This window comes from Apostichopus japonicus, chromosome 15, assembly GCF_037975245.1.
Source record: "Apostichopus japonicus isolate 1M-3 chromosome 15, ASM3797524v1, whole genome shotgun sequence".
NCBI lineage: Eukaryota > Metazoa > Echinodermata > Holothuroidea > Aspidochirotida > Stichopodidae > Apostichopus > Apostichopus japonicus.
Genome location: NC_092575.1, coordinates 24862566 through 24876257, shown reverse-complemented (window position 1 = coordinate 24876257; position 13692 = coordinate 24862566).

Sequence of the window (13692 nt, the reverse complement as noted above, 5' to 3'; positions counted from 1 at the left end):
GCACTTTTAAGATGAATTTTATAGCGGGAAGGCTTTGGTTGATCTGATCCAACGATCTTCCGTCGAAGTTTATTGGGGTTCACACACCTCAGGCCAATCTGGTTTTACTCTTCCCTTTCAAAAAATTTGGATTTATCGGTAATTTATTGATTTTGCTCTCTCCCTTAGTCAAAAATTATCATAATTATATTGGCATTTCCTTATGTATTGACAGCTCTGGATAGTTATATAATTGGCTAGCAATACTTTTAATGATTCACGTTAACATGTTTAAACTGGAAAATATCAGAGTGGCGGCCATTCTCGAGTTCATTGATATTAATGAACGTTAATGAGGGTAAATACACCGAGATATATCGATAAAGTTATACATATAACGATTTCAACCGGTCTTTGTCGAGTGCCCGTGATCTGTAGCAGACGGCCTGCCATAATTTGCCAAGGAACTAATGTCTGCGCGAAATCAATAATCTTGACAAGTTTGATCCGTAATGATATATGCATATATAGTCTCCTGCTTCAAAATGAAAGAATGATTGGAATTGCAAGGTGTTCAGGATTAGTATTTGGCAATGCTATATGTGAAACTTCAATTGGGTAAGCTATACTCCCATTCCTGCAGTTTGAATTATGGCTATTGATGTTTCACTGTTACTTTATTCCGCTGTTTTCTTTATTCCGCTTTATTCAGCTGTTTTCATTTGTGCCGCACCGTGGGAAAGGCCTTGCTTGAGATACATGATGAAAAAAAAAATCTTTTTGAACTATCCATAAACAGCGGCAGGAGTATACGGAAATTATATTATTATATTTATTCTACTACCTTTTTGCTGACAAAGATCCAAGTTAAACGAAATCTTAATTTGCTCATATCATGTGAGTAGTTGAACGTTCAGTAACGTGTTCATTCCTTTTCATCCCATTTCCAACTCAAAACCTCTTTGAATTATCATGTCTTTCATACATAACTATAAACGTAGTTTTGCGTTCAATTGCAGTACAATTAGTCCATTTGGTGATGTAAAAGATAAGCGGCAGCTGTATAGGTTTTTGGACACGTTACATGTAACCGAAAATTGGATGAAATGGAGGAACCACTCCACACACCCTTCCCATCCACATCTCTCTCACCCCCCCCCCCCCCTCTCCCTCCTCCATTTCCCTTCATCTGTGGTCAGCTAGGACCAGTATACTATAACAAAATTTACTAACCACTGATTAAATCTTTAATTAATTCTATCAAAAGCAGAAGACCGGGTTTTCATATTTTCATATCACTTTTGGTGACCTAGGCAAATGCACTGTTAGACTTGAAGTCGAGCTAGAGCTAAACCGAAACTACATTAGAACCTGACTAGTTCAAAGTGATAGATAACGTAGTTATTGGCTGGAAACTCTTGCAATTCAAATATTAAAGCAGTAGGCTATATGTTAAAGGTTTCTCTTACCATGTTTTTCTCTTAATAGAGCTTAACATGTTATTTTTATTTTGTAATTTTTATAAAATTGTGTCCCAATTCCCATTGAGTGCCACAAATTCCATAATTCCATACAAACTCCATTCGATAACTGTTTTTTTTTTTTAAATTTACCAGCAATAGGATACTTTCTGATAACATCTTTCCAAAATGACCAAAAAATGGCAAACTTACGGTTTTTGTCAAAAAATGGGCACTTCTAATCTACGAAACGGAAATTTCTTAGTGTTTCTGTTACTAAAACAGGAGGAACGTTACCCCCTTGGATACCCCATGGGAGTGGGTCAATATCCTCTGGATATCTCATGACAAAGCTTAGCCTGGCAGACGTGTGAAGACTCGCGCACAAACAAACGTCTCATGCCGGCAATCTGACCTAGTTTCGAATGAGGTGTAGCAGAAGTGTTAGACACCACCATCGATCCCAGAAAGTACACACACAGTTTGCTATCGTCGGTAATTTGACACTAGTGTACAGCAAATACCCACAACACAGTGAACATAGCAGCGATGGACATCTCAGATCCAGATAAAAGATAACGAGGTATCACGTTACATTACTGTCTGCATTTTGTAGCGACAAGAAGAAAACTTCACTTGCAAGCAACGGAAAGTAAACTTTTTTTCAGAGCGCGGCACGCGGTTTGGGGCGAGTCTTCAATGCCTTTTAGATACACTTTAGGTGCAAACTTGATAAATTGTTGACCATTAACACGAACTGCTATCTGTCCAAGTTGGATTTACATTTTTTTTTAGAAATGACCCTTTCAGCAAGTGGCATTTCATCAATCGAAGATACTGGACCGTATTTAACCTCATACAATAGGTCATTAGGTCAGTTCCTCCTCAGTGGCAATACAAAACTCATAGCGAAGAATATTATATGACTCATATTACATGGTTACGATACATTACAAAATGTTCAAGAACGAATGCTGTCATCAAACTGTGCTGTGACCCAGTGGATAAAAGCGGTGGCATTATAAGCAATGATGCTTAGCAATAGGGAGGTTCCGGGTTCGATACCCGGCTGGGTCATAGTAAGGTGGGTATTTCATCCAAGAGCAATCTACGGTTTTCCCATCTGAAATTACTTTCTCAATTGAAAAGATTCCAAATTTGAGCTAAAATGTTGAACTGGAAGCCCACCCGTCGTGTAAGTTATAATCCATAAGCTCTTTCGGGCGTCTCCCACATGTGTGGTCACTTCAGCGTCGTAAAAATAACTACTGATTATTATGATTATTATTATTTGTTGATTTAAAAACAAAATCATGTTTTGTTGGAGTTTTTAATACTATGGATTAAAATTAAGCTTTAGCCCAACACTGAGGAACCGACGTCATCAATCTATAGCATTCATGGGTGGCGATCATGGGTTTGACGGGGGGGGGGGGGCGATCATGGGTTTGACGGGGGGGGGGGGACATGTCCCCCCCCAATATTTTAAGTGGGGTATATAGTATCTAATATCCCCCCCCCAATATTTGGTGGCATAGTCTTTTTGTGTGGCTATAAATAGAAAATAATGCGTGAGATTATTTATACAAATCATATTTGGCGGTGGCTAAAACTTCATCCAACACATGCTGCATGAGGTAAATGACTCTTCGTGGTCGTTTCTGTGACCTGTGACCGTATAGCATGATGTCATTCATGATTATTATCATAATGTCTGTACATCTCCTGTGTATGAGTGTAAGTACGTACAATCATATATATGATCCACATTGATATGGGTTCAATGTGTTTCCAGTTGGCCTGTTTGCTACAAGATTTCTAACCGAAGGCGCGTAGCCAGGGGCGAAGGGGGAATACGCCCCCCCCCCTCCCCCTCTCGCGCATATTTTTTTTGCTTTTTTGATGATATCGAAGTTTTATATTAACCATTATAAGAGGTTTTAATATTTGTACACCAATAAATTAACTATGTCTGAATTTTCGAAAATTCCCTGACCAACATTCTTCATCATACTTCCCTCTACTCGTGGAATTTTGACCGGTCTGTTAGGGGTTGAAGGTTTTTTTTTTCTATATTGGTTGTCCATAGATGATATTTTCTGCAACATTATGGCCATGTTTTGAAGTGAATTTATTATTCAAATTCTGAACAAATAATGGGCTTAAAACATTGAAAAGTGGGGCTGACGGGTATTGTGGGCCGTTACGTAGTATTACCTACAAAAGCAATGATCCACAGGAGATGCGATGAGGTCGAACATGATGTGTGACTGGTGACAATCTTGAAAAGGGTTATTGATAAAGAAAAAAACTATTGGGAAAAACTTGGTTCTCAGGCAAAAGTGTACATCTGGTTGGTCATTTTCGAGCCCGAGAAGTGCCATTTCCGGTGATCTGGGGGGCTACCAAAACCAGAAATTTTCTGGTACGCTGCGCGCTAACTGATGGTGGCGCTCCGCTTAGTTATACATATCACGAAGCGCGCGAACAATTTTGGGGATGAAAGTTGCTACGCGCCTGCACCCAAGCAAATGTCCCCCCCCCCCCGTCCCCCAATATTTGAAACAAATCGCCGCCCCTGATAGCATTCATTTTGATGGTGTATATCTTGAAAATCTCAAAAGCTGTAGAAATATTACCAGCAATCACATTTGTCTGTTTCTTGTTGAACTGTACCATATCAATAACTCAATGACTTAAAATTCTGTCTGAAGTCACCCATTTGAAACGTTAGTCTAAGTTGGCTTTCTTGAACAGCTTTATTATACTCAAGATTAACTAAGCCTTTTGACAAACTTAGCTTTCTTAAATAGCTCCATCATTTTCAACTTCTCTTTGGCGCCAAGTGTAAAAGGAATAGAATGGCAGTACTGCAGGTAGTCAGCACACAGGATAAGTTTATATCAGAAAGTTACATCGAAAGTTACATGAGTTTTGCAGAAAATGTTCAGACAGTCCCAGGTACAGTTGGCTACTGTTATTTTCATAGGAATAGTTATTTGTTTCAGCAAGAGCTAGCTTCCAGTACGCTATGGTTGTTATGGGGTCGGTAATTTCATTTTCCTGGTTATTATCAGCACTGACGTTAAAGTTAGGGGTGAACTGGTTCAAGTTATAGTGTTCATAAAATTATCGATATAGTTAGGACCTTTTGGGGTGTCAAAGATATTTGTAAACGTTTTTACAAGCAAATCATATGAATGTCAGGGGGCTTATAATAGACCAAAGTGGTTAAGGAACTGCTATTCAATTTGACCAGAACATCTAGAAACTTCGACAGAAAATGTAATGCTATCATGAAAGAATTAACATGTTCAAGGAAATGCTAAAGAGATTCCTCAATGTATCTATAATAATGTGATGGCTTTAGAGGAGAAGTGGATAGCATTTCCTGTTCCAATTCGTGCATAAATATGTTGGCGTAACATGGTTATTTATTTATTTTATTTATTTATTCGCATTTTTATCCAGGGTTGCTTATTCAGCAAAAGCTGGTTTCCAATAAGGCCCTGCTTTTTACATTAAACGTTATACATAAAAAGTTAAACATAGCAATACAAAACAATTAAATGTACAGATACAAAACAATTAAAGCTGTAAAGTGGAGAAAACTACAAAATAGATAAAAATGGAAATAAAAGAAGTATCAAAAATATAAGAATAATCTAAAATATAAGAATTATCAAAATATAGAAATTATTTAAAAAATAAGAATTAGCAAAAGGTGTCAAATATTAAAAAGATAATACAGAATAAGAATATAACAAAAGCTAAGTAAAAAGATATTAAAAGTTATATGAGACTAAATGAACTAAAGAAAAACAATATAAGAAATCATTATAGTACATATTATAATAGGGCAAGACAAATGTCATTTTAAACAGCATCGAGACGTTTGAATTTTTTTTTGAAAATGGCAAGACCTTTTGATTTCTGTATTTCAGCGGGTAGCATATTCCAGAGTTTTTCTCCCGTGTAGGAACAGGAATTTTTGTACGCTTCCGTTTTACATAAAGTGACAATGATAGAGTTCTCAGAGTATCTTGTATGGTATGCATGGTTTACGGGGATTTTAATCGACTTTGAGAGATACTCTGGCGTAATTAGATCATTCAAACATTTAAACATCATTATGCGCTTTTGATTTTTGTACAAATCATATAAAGAGTCCCAATTCAGTGATTTCAATAGATCTTGTGTTCGGATATCATATGACGAACCAGTTATAATACGAGCACACCTTCCTTGTAATTTACATAATTTCTGCATATCAGTTACGTAATGTTCAGACCATACAGTGGATACAATGTGGTAGAATCATGCTCTTGTATATAATATCAAGTTGATCTAGAGAAAGGAATGATTTATTTTTGCGTAAGAAACCTAACATTCTGGAGACTTTACAGCAAATCTGCTCTACATGATTGTGAAAATTTAATTAACTATCTATATAGACACCGACACATTTCGCATTCTCTACATTTGCAATATTTACATGATCAATATGAATCTTCAACTCATCAAGATCTGTTGTTCTGTGTTGTCTACTTGAAATGAGCATAACTTTAGTTTTATCTACGTTCAGAGCAAGGTTATTTGTTTTTAAACAATTACATATTGCTTTCAGACAATTATTCAATTTAAAATTTATCTCTCTTATGGTGTTACCTGTAACAGTCAGGGTAGTGTCATCGGCAAAAAATGCCAGTGAACCTTCCTGAAGTATGTTAGGCATGTCATTAATAAATGGTTCCATCTTACTGAGTGCCCATAGCGGTACCATTGATTTGGAGATATTATTTCCCATTAAATGAGAAATAATCATTTCTTAATATGAAACGAAAAATAGGACCAAGACCTGAGTGGCAAACTCACGAAGAAAATTTTGAAAAGCAATAATTCCCTCATCAAGAAGGATATGGGTGTACAAGGTGGATACGTCCATATAGCTACAAGTAAGGAATTAATCGGTAACGCTTGAATATTATTAACGATTCTCAAAAATTGTGTAGTGCCCTGTGTACGAGAAGGAATATGGTCTAAAAAAGGGTTGAGTATGGAGTCTATGTATTCTGATAGATGCTCAGTAAGAGAACCAATTTTAATTATTTGTTCTCCTTTCTGTGAGCTCACTGTTCTGCTGAGACAAACTAAAGTATATTTCGTTAGTGCACTGAGTCCATTCGTCATCTTTTTATCTTTAGGTAGCCGTCCTGACCTAGTGCGAATCAGCAGAGAGAGAGACTGTGGATGCAACGCCTTCGTATCATTCAACCTCATGGGCGCAACATTCAGGATGGACATGAATAACCTTTCTTTTCCTTCCCCCCCTTTTTCCCCCTCCGTCGCACCTCTTCTCGAAGCTCTCTTCCACCTTTTTTCTCCACACTCTTCTGTCCTTGTTCTTCTCTAGTTTACTTACCCTCTTCCCTTAATCCAGTCTCTTTGTCCCTCTACAGTTTGTCTCATACCTCTCCTTTCCCCTGCTGGTTTCTTAGTGCTCTCCATCCCTTGTCTACTAATCCTCTTACATCTTTCTCTTTTGTGTTCACCCTGCTCATTAACCTGTCCTTATTCTGTGTGTGTATTTGTCCCTTCTGTTACTGTAACTTGTCATTCAGCCTCTGAAAAAGATCCTGCTAAGATCGAAACGTCAGGCCTTGTTACGTTTACACATTCTCTTACACTGGCTCTTTAGTGGATAAGCATTTTGCTTACAGTTTGTTTATTCTGAATATCTATTGTAGGAAGATGTCTACCATTAATGTTTTGATTGTCGCGAAGACAAACACCTGGTCAAAGCAGACAGGCCTTTGTTTCTCTTGCCTTGTCGTGGGCTCAAGCTATTAGCTATGGATTAAAGAAGCTATAATAAAGGTTGCCACAACAAACAGCCAACACAACTTGTTTAAAGCAGCAGAGTTTATCACAAGTCATTCATTCCGAACTCAGTCAGAGAACCCGTAGTCGACTTAACGTTACCGTAATTTTCACTATCCACCTAAGCCTGAACTTAGTTTAATTTCGTACAATGGCAACCATGCAACCAAACAGCGTGAATGCTAACTCTCCAAAATGTTATTTACTAACCGTGGTAGAAATGCCATCGAGTCAGGCTGATATATTCAAGGCGGATAAAGTAGAAAGAAGGAGAATGGCCACTTTCCCGAATTTGTGCGGACCAGGGGATGTTCCCAATAGAGAGACGAGCCAAAATTCAACGATTTTTAGATATGTATAAAAGAAGATATCGTCTCAGGGGGAAGTATTACCTCGTGATTCGAAACTTCAAGCAAAACACGTATGTATGTATCAGAGAGTACCAAGATGAGGACGATTAAATATGCCTACCGATGATAGCGGACAAGAAAGGTCTCAATCTGTGATTTCCGGAATGGAACAAACTTTACGAGCGAATTGATGCCATTAATGACGCTGTAGAGAAAGTGAACCAAGAGATTGAACTAAGGAAATGTGGCCAGCAAGAGTACCTCACATTAACGTCATATTGCCTTGAGCTTGCTGTGAACTTATACGAGACGAGATCGCTGTCACCAATGTCAAAATAACATCGTGGAGTTGTATAATCCACTCCATATAAACCCGCAACTGTCACAGAGGCTATGGAATAATATATACTGGACAAAAACTTCGTTGGAGTAGTGAAAACAAACTGATCTATGATTGGATGGAGCAGATCACATTTCCAGAAACATTTAAACTAACTTACGTGGATATTCAGTGTAATAAAGATATATAATTGCAGTGTACAGAATATTTACTGTTGTTGTTATTGGGGGGGGGGGGGTGGGTATAAATATTCACTTCACAAAAGAGGATTTCTTCTTTGGGTTTTTATTAAAGAAACGTCACCCTTATAATTTTCTCATTCTTCATCTAAAGTTCTATATTTTCAGTACCAAGCGTCAAAACAAGACCTTAAGTTGTAATGAATTTATCCATAAGTTCACGTTTGCATTAAAGGTGGAGAACTATGTTTTTCGACATAACAAAAAGATTAATAAGAATAAAATTAATTTCGAGGAACTCAAGGATGCTTTCTCCTCATTAATAAATATCTCAAATATTTAATATTTTCGCAATTTCCGCATCCTCAATTCTTATATTTTGCTGCTATTCGTTGTAATATTTTTTTAGTAAGTCTGGGATTCTTGTAGTTTTCTATAAATTGTAGTGCTTCTAATTGTTCTTATTATATATATTTGTTTTCTATCCGCCACGATGGTCGTTATTACACTGCATGATATTGCTCAGCTTCATTGTTATTTAAATTTTTACTACTTTTGAATGGATACGTTATTTGTATATTTGTATATTAATGTAGAGTTGAAATAAACGGAGGAAAAAAATATTGGGTATTTTTCTTCATCTGTTGTATTTTTTCATTTCTTGTAAACGACATAGAAAAGAAGACAAACGCGATAGATTTTGTTTTGTCTTTATTTTATTGTGAGAAAGAAAAAAGAACAGAGCATGGCACAGCAATCCAACATATTAAAATATAAAATAAATAGCTATCAAAACCCAATCTTCTAAGATACCCGACCCCCCCCACCGCTCGCACCTCCCCTCCCTATCCACTCCACCCTTTCCCTTCAAATCAACCCCTGAAGTATCTCTCAACAATCAGAGATAGACTCCAGAGATAGCTCTCTGATTGATGAAGGAGGCATCCCGGATAGGTTCTTTCACACGTGAAAAGTGGGTTTCGATAAAGTTATCTCATCGTTGTCATCCTGCTTTCGAGAAAACCAAGACACTATCTCGTAACCTCGGCTGCGATATATTAGATAGAAAATGGTATACTGCCCACAAACGGTTGATGTGAAACTCTGTAGACGGTGACTATTGAAATGAAGCGATTTGCAACGTCGTTCAGTATATGTGCGCTAAGTATGGGTATATCGAGGGTGGTAGACCAAAAAAATCAAACATCTCCCCTTCACGCTGTGAAATGAAGATGGCTATAAAATGCGATCCAGGCTTGTCACTGGAATCTGTATTAACAACCACGGAAAACGAGGTCTAAAAGTTTGAAGAAAGTCTAAGGGCAAGACCCCTTGAAAGAACGTTTCCTTTTAAATGGCGTAGTCAAATACGACGTTACTGACTTTGTCTATTCCACGATGTTATCTAGTTCGGCATAGACAAACACGTTAACGGATTTGTCCAGAGATCGTGCGAAATGAAGTCCCATTCTTAGATTGCCTCATTTCATCAAGTTGAAATGAAGACAGGTCCGTTGTCAGATCAAATGCATACAACGTGTAACCGTTTAGATAATCTTCTCGACTGATGGCTTTGCCTGCATCGTGCTGTGCTTTATCGGTTCCGAAACCGTGTCATTTCCTTCCATTGCAATCAATAAAGCGGTGTTTTTAAACGTTTCCTCCGTGGAATTGTAAGAAGACGATACGAGTAAAATCTTCATCGGACCGCATTTGTGTACTTTTTTTACATGTACGTAATGAACATGCTGACATGGGCGGTCGCAGTGATTCGTTAAATCGTTTGCGCCATAACGGAAACAGAAAATAAGTTTATTTCTTTCGATTGCGACAGCTTTTCTCCATTCATCCCACCTGGTCAGAGTGCATTTAGAATACGAAACATGGAATCTGCTTCGGAAGTTTGTTTTCCGAAATTTATCAGCACACAGTCATGAGACTTTAAGGGAAACCAAGAAACATGTATGTGTATAGTTACTAGAGCCCAGGCTAAGAAAGAAGTAAGTTTAAACTGATGCCTCCCAATTTGGTATGGGGGAAGTACGCGAAAAGATTAGAGAAGAGACTTAAGGCAGAAAAGAGCACCCATTTGCTTATTTAAGCAAAACAAAATAGTCAGATAGGGAACAACGATACAGTGTTCCAAACAAAGAAGCATTAGCAATCATCTGGGCAATTAACAAGTTGAAGTACTTTCTCTGTGGTAGGAAATTCAAAATTCTGACTGATCACACGGCATTCAAGTGGTTGGAAGCAACAAGGTGCAAATAATATGTTACTAAGATGGTCACTACAGTAGCTTTACAACAGTCTGACTATACAACTTTGACATTGAATACAGGAAAGCTAGCTTAAATGGTAATGCTGACGGTTTAAGTAGATAGGGATACGTTGTTAAGATGTATGCATATGAAGAGACATGAATAGAGAGCAGGGCATTAGCTTTTCTATACGTTGGTGAATATGTTTACCATATGGGGGTCTCTGTATACATTCCACTACAGAGAAAGCTGGGAAGCAAAGGAGAATTCAATAGAACTTAACTTAAATCCCCTTTGCTAAGTAGTCACGCTGCCTTGGCTGAAATCATGATTTGAAAGGACTTAATTATACAGGATTATTGACTAGATGGAAGAAGGTTGTGGAGATGGTTAAACGGGGAGTAAGTAAGACTTCATCACAATATATATTGACTGGCGTACCTTATACAGTCACTTATACACTTATACAGTCACGAACAGGTCTGTCACTCTGACCATGCACAGTCACTTTTCCTCACGTATTCGAACAACCACAAAAAGAAGACAAAATGGCAACCTTCGAGGAAGATTTTGCAAAATTTTTGGAAGCGTTTGCAGGGACGACGAGAGAGTGGTGGCATTTCGCGTAGCACACAACTGTCGGACAGCGGTTCGAATTTTAAAAGTGCATATAAGTGGTACTATGGCCCAACTGGGACCAAGTTTGACAAGACCGGTACCGGTCTTTGACCTCAAAACGTTGTGCCGTGAAGCACAACTCATTTAGAACATGTTAGGGATTATGGATATTTTAAACAAGAGTGACAAAGGCAAAGTTTGCCCGAACAGTCGAACACACAGATTCAGTAGTAAACATTATGTGTGTTGTAGTCTTGAAGAGCAGGAATTATATTATTCGACGGTCGTTAACATGCGTTTCCAGTACAGTGCGACTACTGTAGACTTCTCGACCTATGCGTTATGTCACGTCAGGTTTTTCAGCAACTTATAGCCTACTGCCGGTCCGCGGTCGAAGGGTCGTTCATGAGTGGTCATTATGGAGATTCGAGACCATTCAGACCAATGATATATTTTTCGCACATGTAATTTTTGTTTTGACACCCAAAATCCCAGTGGGGGAGACTGGAAGGCGATAAGCTGTGCCCCCCCCAACGCCCCCCCCCCCGTAGCTACGCCACTGGCTGGAGGACATAAACTCGTTGATCACGGACCGGTCAGTTCAATAATACAGTCAATGCTTGTCGCTTACAGAACTAAGAACATTTTTATGTTTTTGCTTCTTCATTTCTGGAGGTGAATTGTCATGTTTGAACATTTATATTAGAAATAAACCGATCAAATTTCTACGGAGGAAGGGTGTAGCTGCCGTGACGAAAATATATCTTGTTCCTTTTTTGAGGAAAATATCTTATACAAGTGGCAGCAATGTGCTTCTGTACATGAAATCACGGAAAGGAAGAAAATATCAAACCATCGGCGTAGTTTGCTCTTATCAGTCGGATAAAAGGCGTGTTGGAACGGCCAAGGGCAGGATTCATTAAGTTATTACATTCTCCATTAATAGTGCGGAAAGGTGAGCTTTCGTTGCATTCGATGTTGGAATTGCGGAAATCAACGATGCTGTTGTACGCTTGTAATTTTGCTGCCAGTTCTTCCATGTAAATAGATAAACGAAACAAGAAGATTTCAGCAAAAACTTAGTTAAATGGTTTTACCTATTTACGCAAGACGGCAGGGGATATATAAGGAAAGGAGCTTAGACAGGGCAGTAGAATTCCGAACAATACCTTTTAAAGTAGTGTGTGTGTGCATTATTATTATGATCATTAATGTTATTACTTTTTGTATACTCCGACTAAGTACTTGGAAAAAAAGGAATTCCAAGTCCACAGACGTCATTTGAAAAGAACCACCATGTCCTCATAAGAAGTTTTTGACTGTGTTATGGGCGTGATTGTTCCAAGGGTTTGCCAAACCTTCTGTGTTCCATCTGTTACAAAAATTGATTCAATCAAAACACCGTCTTAGAATTTGCTATCCGGAATCGATTCAATTTCATAGAGCGATTAATTCAGTTTGATTCACTTGTCAGCAACGGCATATCGATTAGCCATCCTTACCAACCCAGCGGTCTATATACGATATACCCTACTAATAACATGAAATTGCTTTATTTTTTGTCGTATTCATTTTATTATTGCCAATATGTCCATAACGTTATTCATTAAGTTCAAATACGTGACAGCAATGATGTGAAGTAATTATGAATAAATATGCATTGAAGAACAGAAAGTAAGGAGAGATATTGATTTAATGACCTAGATGTGAAAATGCCTGTAAAATTGTATGGAAATGTATCGCATACATTTATATTAAATTATCTTTTTTTTTAAACAGCTGTCATGCTATGGCTAAAAATTGAATTAATAAATATTCTTATTAAGAAGAAAAAATCTCAAAACGAATAAAAAAAATTAAAACTATAATTTTTATTAACTGTTTTAAGTGGACATAAAAGTTTGCTTCAATTTATTATACTAATTCGTATATTATGTTAATTCACTTTTTAATAATGTAACTTTCTTATTCATTGGCATATCACCTTATCGATTATTCTCACTTATAAAATGATAATCAAAATAGATTAACCTATATTTTTGAGGAAAAAAATATATTATCATACAGTATTTCATTTCTATGTGTATAAATAGCAATTTAAACACCGCGCAATTCATTACTTGATGTCTTATGTATTATTCAAAACCACAATTTATTTATGCTGCTTTAAATATAAAGACACGCCATGAAAGACTGACATCAGCGCAGTCCAAAATTGCTGTAGGATATGATCCAATTGTGGTGTTGTGACCATTTCAGCCCATCTGACTATACATCTAGTAATTATGGTGTTGCTATATAGTCCCTTTCTCATTTGTAATTCAAATGATATCAAACGATTGGTATTACTAGAGAGGCATTGTACTTTAGTTCCGCGAAGGTGCATTACAACTATTATAATTACTCACACACCTGACCTGATGATCTGATGTTTGTTAACAATGAAGATTGAGTTTTGCGCATTTCAAGAATAACTTGATTATTTCTAGGCAATACATTGCTTAATCGTGCGACTGTTTTCATGTACTATCCTGAGGGAGAGGAATGAACCCAGGTGAGCGTGGTGAGGATAGGGTGAAGTGGGGGGGGGGGGTGAGAATATGAGTTTGTGATGGACTGACTGGT